Source organism: Panulirus ornatus, chromosome 56, assembly GCF_036320965.1.
Source record: "Panulirus ornatus isolate Po-2019 chromosome 56, ASM3632096v1, whole genome shotgun sequence".
Lineage (NCBI taxonomy): Eukaryota > Metazoa > Arthropoda > Malacostraca > Decapoda > Palinuridae > Panulirus > Panulirus ornatus.
This window is the reverse complement of record NC_092279.1, coordinates 21,522,317-21,534,669: the sequence shown is the minus strand read 5'-3', so window position 1 is coordinate 21,534,669 and position 12,353 is coordinate 21,522,317. Positions and strand designations below refer to the sequence as shown.

At 44.8% G+C, this 12,353-nt stretch overlaps 1 protein-coding gene across 5 annotated transcripts in view; it reads right to left on the bottom strand.

Moving 5' to 3' along the window:
• LOC139766006 (uncharacterized) overlaps positions 1-12,353 on the bottom strand; it is a 513,479-nt gene that overhangs the window by 410,495 nt on the left and 90,631 nt on the right. For 3 of the 5 annotated variants that reach the window (XM_071694060.1, XM_071694064.1, XM_071694068.1), the window contains exon 1: positions 4,695-5,011. The exons of 1 other annotated variant lie outside the window; for it this stretch is intronic. The gene's annotated coding sequence lies outside the window, so the exon portion shown is untranslated. Of the gene's footprint in view, positions 1-4,694; positions 5,054-12,353 lie in introns of those variants that run through there. One more of the 5 variants, XM_071694063.1, reaches the window with a different exon arrangement.

The window sequence follows — 12,353 nt, the reverse complement described above, 5'->3', positions numbered from 1 at the left end:
GAAGAACCTGCCACTTGATAGCCACCTCTTGGTTCCCACTACGCAACCATGCCAGTTCACTAAGGAGGGTACGTCGCTCCCGCCTAATGGGCCGCTAACTCCTACAGGATACGGACACTCAGAGGCGCCAAGTGGGCTCCGGACACCATATTTCTTTTACGTTTTTCGTGGCGAGTCACGTCCTCCTGCTGAAAAGGCGTTTTACCACGTGAACTATGAGCTTTATATTATTAGCATTACGACAAATACATACATCAGCTTAGCTGTTTGGTAAAGCGCGCACGTCACAGTAACCATGTAGCATTAATGCACAACACAGTTGCTGAGGCGTTACCGGACTCCGCCGGCATGTTGTTGCGCCCCGGGCGAGAAAAGTCAACTTCGGTGAGGTTGTATCACCGTCCGTGGACGAAATGGAGTATAATCTCGACTGCCAGCTTTTCTCACTCCTTAGAAGTCCATCACTGCCCTGCAACTGGATGCAGCGCAGCAATGAACCTCTGTAAAAGAGGTCCTTGAGCTACGAGATTATGATAAAGAAAAAAAAATAATGTCGCTGGTAGCTGGCTGCCCCCGCCTCAACACAGAAATCTAATGACGGAAGATGATATCGACCAAAACAAGTATGACCGAGAGACGGAAGCAAACAAACACAAGCGGCCTCACCTCAGCGACTGTAGCACGAATGAAAGACGCATGACTACGCAAGTGTTTATGCGCCGCGCATAACGTGGAATACTAAGTGGGTAATAACGCGGTAACGCATAGCCAGGTGTTCCGCAAGGCTCCTCGCCGTGTTTATCCTCTTTTAAGCACGGCGGCACGACCCCTGGTAGCCTGACCCTGACCTGACCTTCGTCAGGACCCCTAAATGGTCAGGTCAAGGTCCCTGGATAATCATACACGTGGGCTGTCCTGTTGTGCTCGAGGGTTACACACACACACACACACACACGTGTCTGCCAACAACACAACACACGAAATTCAACGTCCTGTTTTGGCCATGACAAACGCTTGACAACAGCAAACATATGCGTTCCACAACACGAAGCTGGCAGACAAAGAGCACATATATATATATATATATATATATATATATATATATATATATATATATATATATATATATATATACTCCTCAACATACTTCAGGAGTAACAGCAAGTCGTTCCACGCCTCTAATGACCTCCCCTGCAGATCATCCTGCGTCTCTAAAATGACCACCAGCGGATCGTTCCACGCCTGTAACGACCTTCAGCAGGTCCTTCTAAGCCCCTAATGACTTTCAGGAGGTCATTCTGCGCCTCTGATGCCTTCCGGAAGGTCGTTCTACGCTCGCAATGGCCTCCAAAAGGTCACTCTGTGCTTCTGATGACCTCTACCAGATGAACTTACGAGTATAATGGTAAGAAGTGAACGATGGTGGCGAGCCATGACCAATGGTATAACAGCGCGCGTACCGAGATGACACTGACGCTGTGAACCAACACTTTCCTTAAATACGTAGGCGGCTATGTTATGAACACTAAAACACGCAATTTTATGATTTAATATACCAAAAACCATATATTCCCTGCTCCTGCGTGAGCTAAAAACCTGAATATAGCGAAATGAAAAACAAAAGACAAAATGCAAAGAGAACAGAATCACAGCCAGAGATTTCCGTGTGGTATCCGTTGGTCTGCAAACACCACACAGAAACACCAACAAGTATGGGACAAACAACAGCTGGTTCTCGAACCAAAGGACGATCCTTTCTTCAGCTTAATCTTACATTCCCTCAAGTGAGCTTGAGTCACACATCCTTTAGCGCCTGCAAGACTAATATAGACGCACGCCCAATAATGACTGTGGTAATTATCATATATATGCATGCGTAGGTGTAGCCGCTCGTGCAGAGTGCGTCTGGTTCACCAGGCTAATCAGCAAGGCGCGAGGCCTATCGACTGAAATCAAGTTCTGAGAACACGTTACCTGTATAATGCAGTGCGTCTACCATCCCAAAGACGGTGCCTGGTGTATCTATCAGCCGATGAGGCGAGATAAACTGCTTGTGTGAGCTGCGTGGCTACCGATGCCCCAAAACTCACACAGCAACAACTACTTTCTTTTCATTTAATAACAAAACCTGCGACTCTCAACATAGGCGACCATCAAACTAGTCTTCCCTCAGTGTTCTCGCTCCTATGGACCACTCTCTTCTCTGCATAAATGATCTCGCCTCAACATCTAACACTGTTGAGTTGTATATTGATGATTCCACTCAATTCTCCTCCATTCTTATATTCTAATGGACGCTCTGCTTCTCTCGTACTGAACACATCACCTCGCTAATTTCGGACGTACAATAATATCTCCAAAGTGGGAAGCAATAACAAGGTTAAATTCGACGATGCTTATAAAAGAAAAAAAATCAACAAAGTTCTCATTCTAAGAGTCATTCGTCTCCCCTCTGTTCAGTTTCAAAACACCACAATTCATCTCAGCAATGACACAATCTGAGCCTTCGAGGAGGATGAGCACTCCCCGCGTGACCCCTTCTTCTGTTTCCCCTTTTAGAAAGTTAAAATACAAGAAGTGGGTGGGTTTCTAGCCCCCGCTTCCGTCCCCTTGTGCAAAACTAATTTGCCCAATCGTTTCTGGAATCCCCTGCATAATCAAGCTTATAAACCTGTTTCCCACAGCTGGAGGTGTTGTACATGTGAAGTAATTATCTTTCTAGTGAACAACTTATTCATATCCATCGAGGTCTTCTGAGGACCAGTATGAAGTACTGTTCGTGTGGTTCTTCAGTCTGTCTCTATTAGTCAGAGTACAATAACAAATATATATATATATATATATATATATATATATATATATATATATATATATATATATATATAAAATAAAGTATTTCTTCTCATTAATTCTCCAGTATCACCTCTCTCCAACCATCCCTCTCTGTCCGCCGTTATGTAGCTGAACCCTTTCTCCCGTCATCCACGACACTGCTTTCGTGTCTCCACCACATCTGGCTGCTGCTGCTTCCTAGAGTTTCTGTGTGGAGGCCAACCACAAGAGGATTGAACGTTATGACACCTCCTCTCGAACAACAAAGCGGTGTCATTCTCGCCCTTCTTCATATAACCTTTCTGTCTTTAAGAAACACCTGAGGAGCTTCAATCATTTTGTTTCAATCTTTTTCTTACTCTGTATTCCTTTCATCCGAGATGGCCATGACTGTGGCATGTTTTGCCTGTGCACTGCCGGGTCGGGAAGTATCAAAAAAAAAAAATCTAGTTTAACCAGTTGTATAGCCTGGCATCAATACAATTATTTGCCTACAAAATTACAAAAGATTACTTCGACCTTAGCAATGCTATTCCATAAAGCCCAGACACTTATCATCCTCACATAAACTTCTACCATCCTACCATCCATTTTTGTTTTTGCAGTAGCCCCATCATGGCTCTGGAAAAACCATGCCTCTACCGTGGCTATCTCGAATTAAAGGAAAAGTGAAATGTATGAGAAAAAATACAATATCTAATTTCATTCTATGGGTCTGTAGACCTAATCTTGGAGGGTGGACATGTTACAGACAATAGGAGAGACGAAAGAAAAAATGGGAATCCACAGCTTTGCTGTTCGATGAAAATGCCCCCCCCCCCCTTTTTTTTCCTTTTTAATAACAGTCAATCCCCGTGTGACTGGCAGCCACGAAGGAAACTAAATGAAGCAACATCAAGGCGTTAACCGTGGATCCAGGCCTCAAATAAGGCTGGGAGGCACGCAGATAGCTTACGAGAGATGAGGACGATGATGCAGAGAGAGAGAGAGAGAGAGAGAGAGAGAGAGAGAGAGAGAGAGAGAGAGAGCATCACAGGGGACGGAAAGAGGTAGTTGAAGTGAGATCACAGAAGAAGAGTTGAAATAAGTGAGGTGGAAGAACATCCACAACACTATGCTTACTTAATCCTACAACTGAGAAAATAAGAAATTAAAAAAAAAAGCAACAGCTGCGTTGTACATGCGCTACACATCACGACGGCCCGAGCACTGATCACTAGGTTTAAAGTCATATATAATAACGTTTGCAGCTGTGCTAGCAGTGAATCCCCACAACAGACAGACTGCAGCAATACCTGTAAACATCACCATACTTCAGTAAGTCATTGGCAGTTGCAAGTCATGATGTTTGCTTCGAATATCCTAAAACTATGGAATAAAAAGCTACTATCAAGTGTAAATACCTGTAAATATATATATATATATATATATATATATATATATATATATATATATATATATATATATATATATATAAAACTCCGTGCATGACCTGCCTTTAAAGAGAGTGCATTTTCCTGCCAGCAACGCAGCCTGATCCATACACTTTAAAAACAAATACAATCTACCTGTTCCCGAAACTGTGTCAAGGTCTCGGGAACCACTATGGCCAGTTTCCCTTACACAGTACTGGGTCAATGGACCGCACTGCTGCACTCTGGGCTGGGCTTCACTTGCAAGCAACAGGTGACACCGGCGGGTACACCAGCATCCGCGTACAACAGCATTAACCACTGTATCACTCCGAGCGTTTTTGAAAAGGGCCTTAATGAATCTGTCCAGGCCTAAACGGGGATTTTGAGAGTGGCATATGGATATACTGTTCACTCTGATTAAACGGAAGACAGGAGGAATATATTTACCTAATACACATGCAGGAGGTGTAACGGCAGCCGTAGGCGTGACGGGTAGTAACCCCTCGAGAGCCAGTTCTCCAGGCGGTAACACTTAACACTTGAAGCTAAAATATACACTTGCAGGTGATTCAAACACACATTACATGTAGATATCAGACGTCATGCAGCTATTTCATAAATATCAAAGAAGAAAAAACAGCTGTCTATACCCGTTTGCTCAAAAAACTAAACAAACACATAAACTTTGCTGTTACTGTTAGACGTCAGAGAAACGGGACAGTAACACTCACCCGCTCACAGTCTGACCAACACTGAATGGCTAGACAGCCCCGCGCATATATATATCATTCCAAAGTGCCTCACGTGGATTTATAGTTTCGCTTTGCCTGGCTTGCAGCTTGCTGACCAATTCGCGTTATTGTATCTCCTGAGTAATGGAGCATGAGCTGAGAATACTAGTTCCGCTGTATGTTGGGGCGGGAATGTGCAGGTTTGTTACGAGTCACACAACTAATGTAACCCTTACTGATCGTACCTTGACTAATTACATCATGGCGCTCTGCATGTGGGAAATGTACGCATAACTCACGGTATAGTCAAAACTGTAGAACCCTTGAATTAGAAAATGCATCAATCCAGTGTCAGATGGAATGAAAAACTTTCTGAGTGCCAGCGAGGTATTATCGTACATTGGGCATGCGAGAGACGGTCGGCCAATCAGAGTTGTGGGCGCGGCAGGACTTGGCGTGAGTACATGTGTTGGTTCACCACAAGCCAACATAAACAGTGTGGTGTGCCGTCTTGTGAGTATATATCCCACGGCCTTTAACAACCCTGTCTCTAAGTCGTTGTACTCGTCTACTATACTCAAAAATTTCTAACAGTTCTGTGAGACATTTAGTTCGGCAGCCGGTGCACACTTAACGTAGCAACGGTACAGATTATAACAGATGGTATCCGGTTGAGATTTATATATAATACTAATTATCATTCACTTATCTTCTTCCTCAGTGGTATGGACACTGAACTAATAACAACTGCTGTTCTGAAGACCAGGCATCCATATATGACAATCAGTGTGATTGTGGTCTAGCAGCAGCCTACGAGCGTCCGCACACCTGTCACCAACACCCTCCTCCTACTGTCCAACACACCCGTCACCTGCTGCCTCCCACCGCCCATACACCTGTCACCAGCAGCCTACCAACCGTCACCTGCTGCCACCCACCGCCCACACACCTGTCACCAGCAGCCTACCAACCGTCACCTCCTGCCACCCACCGCCCACACACCTGTCACCAGCAGCCTCCTGCCGTCCACACACACACACACACACACACACCCAGCCAGTGACCAGGACACATCACGCTATCTGTACCTGGCGCCACTGATAACAACGGACATATCACTGACTCTCCCATAGTCTGGAATTTTTCCATTCACGGGCTCTGGTATTACGTAATAACAAACAGATGAAACGCTCATAGTCTAATTTCACGCACAAATTCCCAGCTGATGTAACCTATTACGTCAGAATGAGAGCGAATGGACGAAGTATGAACACGCATGCGCTAGACGGCATAGAGTGTCCGCTAATGTAAAACAACACAAAAGAAAAGTTCAGGAGAACGTTCATCATCAAGTATGGATGTCTCTCGAATATTGCTAATAACTAACCTCTGCCAAGGTTTTAATGCTGCTACGTTTACCTTGATGAGACGAATAGCAGAGGCTGGTGGAATACCCTCGTAGGGGCACCCGTTGCGTCATACCCCTGAACACTTGAGCATAGCAGTACGATCTTTTGAAAGCAACCGGTGTACGACCCGCAAGCAAGATACGACCCTTCGGTACGACCATACGCAAGGGTGGCACCGCCGTGTTCAAGAGTAGTAGCGAAGATAAAGCAACTATAACTGTATTAATGAGGACCTCTGGGTGTCTAGGTTAACTATTTCAACAATTACGAAAAATAAATGTGACGTCTTGTCGATCTCAGGACATTATACATGTCGTAAGATGAATCTGCTCACCATCCACGATTCCCTGACAGAGCAGGTAAGTTATAACTGGTCTTACCAAACGCAATCGTCTGCTGACACAAGCAGGAAAAGGATAAATCATCTAACAACAACAACGTGGAAAAAAACTACAATCACCAAACGTGGAAGAAAACTACAATCACCAAGACAAAACCTGCAAAAAAATTCAATCTAAATAACCCATTACCACATAATTCAAACAGCGCATTATCACGTAAAACTTTACACCAGAAGATAAATATACATAATGAAACCGTAATAAAAAGGCCTGACTTACATTGGTCACATCATCCAACGGAACCTAATCCATATGTCATCATCCTTACCATCTACGTCCACATCTAAAAAACAGAGACACAACGAGGGCAACATCCTCCCCCCCGACCAATCATAGGCCAGGGGCGGCTGATGCAACACCTACCACAAATAATTCCCTCGACCCTTCACGTCATCTAGATTTCCACGAGAGGCTGGTGGAAGCCACCGGCGGTTCACTGTGAAATATCCTTACGTTTACATCGTAAACTTAAATCACGGATGACGGGAGGGAGGAGGAACAGGATGAAATACATCATCTTGAGAAAGTGGACTGATCCAATAAGGGGCGGTTCCTCAAGAGTGAGTCCAGGTCTTTTTGTTTTCCTTTATTTTTTCTGCAGCTGCAACACAACACGGCCCAGTATGAGGCCCAGGTCAGCAGCTGCAACACATCACAACCCAGTATGAGGCTGAGGTCAGCAGCTGCAACACTACACGACCCAGTATGAGGCCCAAGTCAGCAGCTGCAACACAACACGGTCCAGTATGAGACCGAGGTCAGCAGCTGCAACACTACACGACCCAGTATGAGGCCCAGGTCAGCAGCTGCAACACATCACGACCCAGTATGAGGCTGAGGTCAGCAGCTGCAACAATACACGACCCAGTATGAGGCCCGGGTCAGCAGCTGCAACACATCACGACCCAGTATGAGGCTGAGGTCAGCAGCTGCAACACTACACGACCCAGTATGAGGCCCACGTCAGCAGCTGCAACACATCACGACACAGTATGAGGCTGAGGTCAGCAGCTGCAACACTACACGACCCAGTATGAGGCCTAAGTCAGCAGCTGCAACACAACACAGTCCAGTATGAGGCCGAGGTCAGCAGCTTTAACACTACACGACCCAGTATGAGGCCCACGTCAGCAGCTGCAACACATCACGACCCAGTATGAGGCTGAGGTCAGCAGCTGCAACAATACACGACCCAGTATGAGGCCCAGGTCAGCAGCTGGAACACAATACGACCCAGTATGAGGCTGAGGTCAGCAGCTGCAACACTACACGACCGAGTATGAGGCCCAGGTCAGCAGCTGCAACACTACACGACCCAGTATGAGGCTCAGGTTCAACACTACCAACATATTTACCTCTGTACCTCCCTCCTTCACTAATCAAGTCACCGGTGTCTGGAGCCGCTCGCCATTCCTTCAAAATTAGATCACTCGCTTGAAAACATCTGTGGTTCACTCCTGGGTCTTACAACACTTACTTTTTCAATACCCTCTTCATTTCACGAGCGTACAGGTAATCTATATTTTCTTTTGTTAAAGGCAGAGTTTTCCACAAATCTAAATTGAGACTGACAACTAAATCCACTGTTACTCTAGCTGGTCAATATACTAGGTAAAAAGTACGTATGAGTAATCTGTATGATTAAGTATATAGTAAGAAAAAAAAATCTCTTACTGAAGCAAAATTAAAAACATAATTTCCCAAAATTCCATATCAATGAAACATTTCTTTTAAAATCATATTATTAAACATATATTTGCAGACATCAGTCAGCACAACGTCCTTTAGAGAAAAAAAAATATTCTTAAATAATTCAAATGTCGAATATTTCGACTGTTCCATTATACATTAATGAGAACATGACCTCAGAATACCTGAACGAACGCCCACTTGGGAACACGTCACTCAAGGGTCATCAGCAATCAACAGAAAGGAAATATGGACTTACTTTCTCTGTGAACTAACTTTCTTCAAATAAAAAGAATAAAAAATATGAATATATATATACGAGATGGTTCGCAGTCCCTTGGTGCAGAATACATTACGGTCAGAGAACATTATGTATTCGCAAGAAAAATATTTACTATGTTATCTTACTCGAGGGATAGACGATATTTAAATATACAAGGAATATACACGCCAAGGAGATATTCATGGGACGATACTACATGGAAAAGACACCGTGTGAAATTCACGAGGTCCGTCATACTACGAAGACCCCCGCCCACACACTGACCCCCCAATGACCTTGACCTGATACCTAATACCTTCCCTAGTACTTCGCAGGCCTGCAAAACGTTTATAATACTCGTCATCTTACTACTGATACATCGTGTTTATAGTGTCACGAGATGGCTGGCCAGGCGGTACCAAACCACGAGCATAAGACAAGACTTGATGATAATATCTTAGGTAGAGTGATGGAGAAATAACGTTACCACATAATAAGCAATATGGGTGAGAGAGAGAGAGAGAGAGAGAGAGAGAGAGAGAGAGAGAGAGAGAGAGAGAGAGAGAGAGAGAGAGAGAGAGAGAGAGAGAGAGACTCCACATTCCTTAAAAGCCAAGCGTGGCAATAAAGGCCTCATAATGCAACGCCACCCGGATGGAGACACTTCGAATCCCGCGAGAGCGTCGGAGACCAGAAGATCGTAGACACGGACCACCCACTCCAGATGAGAGGTGGGGAAACGGGTCTGTTAACGGAGGCATACAGACGTCCCCGTACGGTATGATGACCTCCGGTGGTCAGGTCAGGTGACCTGCTGGGGGGCTGGTGAGGGGGAGGGCAGGTCAGGCTATTCAAACCTGGTGAGGTGTCACCCAGGAGTTGCAACCCCCACACCCCTCACCCAACGGTCACCGCTGACGCCGTCATCCACACGGCCGACCTGCCTGCAGCTCACTCCCTCACGGTGAGGGTGTCAGGTACTCCAGCCGAGCCGCTGTAACACATGGTGACACATGACGCACCTGGGCGATCACAAGACAACACATTAAACCAAAGAACCACTTTGATCCGCTGTCTTCAGACGTCCCGCCTTTGACCTACACGTTCCTGGAGACGCACATATTGCGTTCCCAGATATTCCACAATCAGGTCGGGTACGCATAACGATCAAATCTCTGTCATAACAGATACGATATTGAGGGATGCAAACAGAAACATGTCAGAGGTTACCCACGATCCCTCTTATTACTTCTCTGGTACACAAGCAAATCGTTAGGGGCATATATATATATATATATATATATATATATATATATATATATATATATATATTCTTTCATACTATTCGCCATTTCCCGCGTTAGCGAGGTAGCGTTAAGGACTGGGCCTTTGAAGGAATATATATACACAGTATTCAATTTTCCCTCATGTATTTATTACACATTTTCATCAGTAGTTTTCTATTACTTGAAGAGAAAGTCCTTATTACCATTACCATTCTGGTTTCCCATTTATCATGACACCTATGTATGTACACAACCTCACTCTGATCAAAACCACATTTTACGATGACTCTAACAATACTTTAAAAAAAAATATATTACTAGTTCACTTAAAATCCTTCAACACTACAGGACACTGAGGATCATCTTCCCGTGTAGGATCAGCAAAGGGAGGGATAATCCTCTTACCCTGGCTATAGGAACAGCGAGGGTGGGAGGCCTGTGTCTGACTCAGCCAGAGCCTACACAACACCCAACACAGGCACCGATCGGTCTTCCTGACGACCAGAGGGGTAACTGTGTTCATATGAAGACTTCGATGGCGTGAGGGTTCACGATATCACACACGTGAGTGAGGGCTCTGTCAGCAACGCTAGGCACAAATGGCATACTCCATGCTTTGCTATCCTTATCCTCTACATCTTTTAAGGGGATTGTATTCCTTTTTTAAGAAATCTTAAGGCCAGATCACCTCCCTTGGACTTTGGGTCTATGTGGTCTGTGAATGTCTCTAATCTATTTCTATATAACTGTACGGACGACAGAACTGGTCCTCGCGCATGACTTCACCTACCATACGACGCTGAGCAAAGTGCACAGAGAAGTGGATAATAGCGTTCGTCCTCAAAACCGTGAGGTTCCTGCCATCCACCACACGACACCACAAACAACGCTAATCCAGACACATCGACGCAGCCATTCTGAACCCCCGGGCCTTCTAAGAGCAACTCGTTACACCTAACGACCCCATCTGGCTACCTGATTTCGAAGGGAGGAACCATCATGGAAGTCTCGTTTTCTTTTTTCTTTATATCACCTCACTGTTGGAGCCAGACCTTAGGAAGGCGCTTGTATTAACACGTCAGACGCCTCAACTTATGGTAACCATACGCACTTAAGGTTTACTTATGGTAACCATAAGCTGTTAAGGTTCACTTATGGTAACCATAAGCTGTTAAGGTTCACTTATGATAACCATACGCTGTTAAGGTTCACTTATGGTAACCATACGTTGTTAAGGTTCACTTATGATAACCATACGCTGTTAAGGTTCACTTATGATAACCATACGCGGTTAAAGTTTACTTATGGTAACCATACGCGGTTAAAGTTTACTTATGGTAACCATACGCAGTTAAGGTTCACTTATGGTAACCATAAGCTGTTAAAGGCCATGATGCAGTCCCTCCTATAAGAGGAAATCTTCACAATTGTACATCAAGTATTCGACTTCCTAAATCTACTTACATCAATTTCCAAAAAAAAAGGCATCTTCTGTAGCTAGTTAAAAAACATCATAACGCCACATGAGACACTCCGTGTGTGTGTGTGTGTGTGTGTGTGTGTGTGTGTGTGTGTGTGTGTGTGTGTGCGTTTGTGTGTGTGTGCTACAGGTGTGTGGAGTATCGGGTGTATGCTTGCGAGTGCACGTGTTCGCCCACTGACAGATGTGGGGGAACACATGTGTACGAGAAAGTCAGGTATAAATTACACTCTCCACAAGTGTTCCTAACCCCGCGGATGTCTGAGGTATCTATGTATTGAAAATACCGGCGGCGGCAGCAGCAGAAGATAGGTGGCCTTGTAACCCCTGGCTGAGTTAAGGCTACGTGGCCACCCTCCGCCACACCCAGCCACACACACACACACCGGCCACAATGGGAGGTGCCTCAGTCCATCACAACGGTGGCGTTGTTAATTAATGCTGGTAAACATGGCTAGTGCGACCGACCCCAGCCAGCCTTGCAAGGCAGAGGGGTTCGTTAAAGTTAACCAGACTCACTACACTGGTCAGCGTCAGGATATACCAGCAACACCCTACTCTCTCTCTCTCTCTCTCTCTCTCTCTCTCTCCACACACACACACACACACACACATATATATATATATATATATATATATATATATATATATATATATATATATATATATATATATATATATATATTTCTTTCTTTCAAACTATTCGCCATTTCCCGCGTTAGCGAGGTAGCGCTAAGAACAGAGGACTGGGCCTTTGAGAGAATATCCTCACCTGGCCCTCTTCTCTGTTCCTTCTTTTGGAAAATTAAAAAAAAAAAAAAAACGAGAGGGGAGGGTTTCCAGCCCCC